General features: G+C 45.5%; 1 pseudogene; it reads left to right on the forward strand.

The window, feature by feature from the left end:
* The first annotated feature begins 3,103 nt into the window (after window positions 1-3,103).
* On the forward strand, window positions 3,104-5,289 carry LOC110321959 (annotated as a pseudogene).
* Window positions 5,290-5,564: the final 275 nt, after the last annotated feature.

Consider the following 5,564-nt stretch of genomic DNA (forward strand, 5'->3'; position numbering starts at 1 on the left):
GGCGGTAAATGGAAGTGCATGCACTGATCAGGCACTTGGCTGGGACAAAGGCCAGGAATCAGCTCTCTTCTAGGCGAAGAGATGAGATGGCTGAGTGAATAAAGGGATAAAGGTGCTTGCCACCAAGCCTGATGACCTGAGTACAAGCCTCAGTACCCACAGGTGGAAGGAAAGAATTGACTCAATTTGCCATCTGATCGCCATACACATGCCATGGCATATGCACTCACACACACTCATAGACACAATAAATAAATGTTTGCAATAAAAACATTTTAAGTGTGTATACCTCTCTCTTGGTTCCCAATAAGGTGACTTTTTTCTATGATGTATTTGCAGAATTTTTTTTTAGTTATTCCCACTGTGAAATAAAAAATATGTATTATTTTAATTTTATTTTTGAGAATTATCCCTGGCTTCTGATGTTCCTGTTTCTAACCGCTAGGTACTGTGATAACAGGTATGTGCCACAATGCCCTAGTTATACAGTGATGAGGATCAACTCTGGGGCTTCCTGCTTGCTTGGTGCGCATTTTTACATTCTCAGACCGCTGAGCTTTTATTTTTCTAACAAACACACACGAACTAGACTCCATTCCAAGCGGTTTCCATTTGTTATCTCTTCTGTTCCCAAAAACAAAGCCATGACATACTGCCACTGCTGGTCTGTTAATCAGAAAGGAAACAGGGACAGAAAATCAGAGCTTACCAGGATCAAATCTAGACCCCATTGCTGGCTCTAAATAAATAAATAAATAAATAAATAATAATAATAATAGAAGGAGGAGGAGGACAAGGAAGGAGGAGGACAAGTAAGGAGGAGGAAGAGGACAAGGAAGGAGGAATAATGAGGAAGAAAAGGAGGAGGACAAGGAAGGAGGAAGAAGGAGGAAGAAGAAGAGGAGGGCAAGGAAGGAGGAGGACGAGGAGGAGGACAAAGAAGGAGGAGGACAAAGAAGGAGGAGGAAGAGGGCAAGTAGGATGAGGAGGAAGGAGGAGGAGGAGGAGGAAGAAGAAGGAAGAAGACGTTGGAGGGGGGACTGAGATGGGTCAGAGGAGAAGAGGCACAGGAAGGAAGAAAGGAAGGAAGAGATGGGAGGAGGGAGAGGAGGGAAGGATAGAGTGGGAGAAGAAGGAGGAAAGAAGAAGGTCCCATTTCATAAACTCCTTGGAAAGACTCCTAAGCTCTCTGTCACTCTTGCCAGCCCTCCTGCCTCCCACACCTTTCTCTTCTCTCCCACTCTGCCTCAGCAGCCCCATACCTCCTTCAGCAAGAGGCTGCCTTCGGGGCTAATAGTCACCGAGTCCTTCTCTTTGGCTTAGAAAATTACTGTGTAGCCTATTAATAAACATGTCTCTATTTTTAGATTAAGTTATTACTCATAGGGCTTAGAACAAACAGACCTGTTTGATCTTCGGCAAATAGTATCTTTCTGAAGACGCTGAAGCCACAAGATCAGAAGGGATATATGAAGAGTTAGGAAGAGGGCAGGCGGTAATGAATTATGCAGCAGAAGATGGTCTTTGTCAATTCTGGGGCCTCTACCCTGCTTTCAGAACAGATTCAAAGTGTTCCTGTAGACAGTCGTTGCCAGGAGACCCTGGCTTCCAGTCTGAGTGGAGGGTACCTCTTCAGGAAGTTCTTCCTGCTATTATCTGCGTTCTTCCTCAGAATCATCTTCATCAAAAAAGAAAGAAAGCTATGATCCCTCTCCTATGTCAATATTCCAGCATGAGTTGGGGAGCTGCTTAGAAGGCCAATTGCTAGCTCAGAAACTCTAGCAGTCGGTGGCTGCTGGGGGAGGGAAGTTCAATTTTCCTCAGGAGTGGGCCTACTGATAGATTGCTCATGGAACAGTAGACATTCTTCCACCCTTGTGTATGCAGGCAGTACTAATTAGATTTAGATGGATGGATGGATGGATGGATGGATGGATAGACAGACAGATAGGTAGATAGATAGGTGGAGGATAGATGGATGGTTAGATAGGTTGTTGGATAGATGAATGGTTTGGTAGATAGATAGATAGATAGATAGATAGATAGATAGATAGATAGATAGATAGATAGATAGATAGATAGAACATGACATTGGGAGGGGACTTAGGAGGAGGGGGCTTGGGAAGAATTGGAGGGAGGGAATGAGGGACAAAGGGGTGGATGTGATCAAAATAAATTGTGTTCTGAAGAAATGGCTCAGCAATTAAGAACACTCACTGCTCTTGCAGAGAACCCAATTTTGGTTCCTAGAGGCCATATTGGGGGAATGGGGCTCACAACTGTCTGTGACTCCATTTCCATGGAATACAACTTCTGTCTTCCCAAACACCTGCATTCATGTGCACCTACCCATACACAGACAAACAAACATATTCATAATTTAAAATTTAAATTAAAATAAAAATTAAATGTTTCCATGTAAAAAAAGAGAAGAGAGACAGAGAGGGCAAGACAGAAAAGGTAAATAAAACTGTCTCTCAATCTACAGTCACCCTCAGGTCCCACTTCCCTCTCTTCTCATCTTTCTTCCCTTATTTCCCAATCCATTCTTCCTCTCCTTGACTCACACCGATCAGGCTTTCATCCACACTCTGTCACTGAAACAAGTCTTAAAATTCTGATCTAAGAAATCAGAAGGCAGCATGTCTAAGTTTGCCTTCTACCATCTTGGCTTCTATTCCTTGGAGTTATTAATTATAACACCTGAGTGGCCAGTCCATCTTCTCCATCACTTTGCCAAACTAAGTAATCCGTGTTAGCTCCAAGCTCAAGTGAGCCCCCTCCAGAATGTGAGCCAGTTCCTAACCTGCCCCTCTTTGCCCTTCCTCACTTGGCATCGCAGGACCGGCTCTGCATCTGCTGCCACATAGCAAAGATGTGGTTGCTATGGTGATGAGCTGCTAAAACCTGGAGAAGATTGATGGCATGCTGTGTTGGGGAGGCTCACTGCTTATGAGAGACATCAGACAGGGTTCTTGGCTAGACACAAAGGAAGTAGATGTTGGCAGTTTTTAAAGCAAAAATAATAATTCTTGAAGAGTTTATGGAGCTAATGAGGGTTCAGAATCCTTGGGGAAGTTGAGGAAAAATAATGAGGTTCTGGATGGTTCAGTATGACTGGGAGAATGAAAGAGATACAGCAAATGTGAGCTATTCATCTAAGAAGTTTGATCAAAAAGAGAATGTAAGAATAGTAGCCATGACAGTAGACGAAAGGTTGTGTGCTATGTGAAGAATGCATACTGCTTGAAGCAAAATAACAAGAAAGGACTTCTCTGATTACAATGACGTTGAACTAGAAATTAATTAACAAAAGAATGAAATTGGAAAACGAATGTGGAAAGCATTGAATATTTATATCAAACAAGATGCATTTAATTAATCGTGGATCAAAAGGGAAGTGGCAAGGGATATCAGTCAGTACTTTTAATGAGTAACTATAAACACACATCAAATATTGTGAGGTGTAACTAAAGATAAGCTTAGAGGAAAAGTAATAGCTTTACCATGCATGTTTTAGAAAAGAAGAAAGGTCTCAAATCAGTAATATGTGTTTCCCTTTGAAAAATATGTGAAATTAGAAAAAGATGAGTAAATTAATCCTAAACCAAGAAGGAAATGGTGGTGAGATGATGATGATGATGATGATGATGATGATGATGATAATTTGAAGACAGAAATTACCAATGAGAACCAGTAAAACTAAATCATTCTCCTCCTCCTCTTTCTTGTCCTCCTCCTCTTCCTCCTTGTTCTCCTCTGCTTCTTCCTTCTCCTCCTCCTCTTTCTCCTCTGTCTCCTTCTCTTCCTCTTCCTCCCCTTCCTCTCCTTCTTCCTCCTCCTCCATCTTCTTATTTTCACCACTACAGAGCAAACCCTGGGCCCTTCCTTATGGCAGTGAGGTCTCTACCACTGAGCTCTACCTCAGACTGAGCCAGTACACTTTGAGATCTTCTGGTTGGGAAGATGGCACCTTGGGTCACAGGATGGTCCTGCAGTTGCAGGCAACACCTGCAGAGCATCGATTGGCTTGTCCTCAGCTTGTTTCCCAGTAAACCTTGCTTAACTCGCTCTTCAGTTTGTCCCCAACAGAGCCATGTCAAGGAGGCTCTTCCTCCAGCATTGGCAGAGGATATAATGGCATGCAGAGGGTGAAGCCGACCAACAGGGCACATGGGAGCTGCAGAAGCATTTCACAGCGTTCCTGTCCCAGCTGTTGAAAGGGAGCTCTGAGAAGAAGGGCCTTATGGTTAAGAAAATGATCTTAGCTGTGGAGGGTCCTACAAAGACCAGAGATGTCCAGAAGTTCACAGAGGACCTGGTGGCCCCTGTGATACACATGCTCACTCACCGGCATTAGCTTTGAGGTTGGATCTGCAGGAAATCCACGGTGCCCTCCTCCCCCAACAGTATGCAGGTGATGGTTGCCCAGCTGCTCTCAGAGATGAAGTTTCAAGATGCCCACCAGTCTCTGGGCCCTCAGTGCCTGGACCAGATCTGCGACCAAGCCATGATGGAGGAGAGGATGTTCCATGTCCCTTGGGTGGGTGTATTTCTGAGTGTGGTTATCCACAAGGGCCTATGCCTCCTGGGCTTTCCACGCTGGTCCCCGAGTACCACATGGGCCAAGGAAGGCCATTTGAGAGCATTCTGGATGTGTTGTCTGTCATCTACCTCAGCTCCCACCTGGCAGTGGAGCATCGGCACCTCTGGTGCCTGCTGTTTTCCACACAGCTCCAGGAGCAGAGCTTCTCCCAGCTATGCAGCCTCATCATGAACCAGGGGCCCGGTCTGATTGTCCTTGAGGATAGGGATGAGTACATCCTTGGTGGCTTTACCTCCTGCTCTTGGGAAGTTAAGCCTCAGTTCTAAGGGGACAACAAATGTTTCCTCTTCTCCATCGCCCCCAAAATGGCCATGCACCTGCACACGGGCTACAATGACCACTTCATGTACTTGAATTATGGACAGTAGACCACGCCCAACGGACTGGGCATGGGTGGGCAGCACCATTACTTTGGGCTTTGGGTGGCTGCTGACTTTGGGAAATGACACAGCAAGGCCAAGCCCGCATGTACCACCTACAACAGCACACAGCTGTCTGCCCAGGAGGACTTCCTGTTTGATAAGATGGAGGTGTGGAGACTTGGAGATATATATATTTCTTAGAGATATATCAGGACAAGAACAAGAAGAGCATCCTGGACTCAAATTCTGAGGCCCATAGCCTGTTGGAGATGGACTCGGCACAGCGAGGGACTGTGGAAAGTTCCCAAGGATGAGGACTGAAGCTCCTGGACAGAGAGCTTCCTGGAGCAAGGGTGGGTACTCCCCCAGGGATGCAGGGCAGACAAGCATCCAGATTCCTCACTGCTAGGTGAGCAGAGAGAGCTCCTCTTGCCCTCTGTTCTTACTCCTGCTTAGCCTTAACACAGAGACACATGGTTGCACACAAGCCAGCACAGACATACTTAATCAAACACAGCTATACCAAGAAAGATCCCTCTGAAGCCATAATTGATGGGTGTTGCCTCCCAGGGACCCTGAGCCCAGGTTAGAACCTT

Source organism: Mus pahari, chromosome 5 (genome assembly GCF_900095145.1).
Source record: "Mus pahari chromosome 5, PAHARI_EIJ_v1.1, whole genome shotgun sequence".
Lineage (NCBI taxonomy): Eukaryota > Metazoa > Chordata > Mammalia > Rodentia > Muridae > Mus > Mus pahari.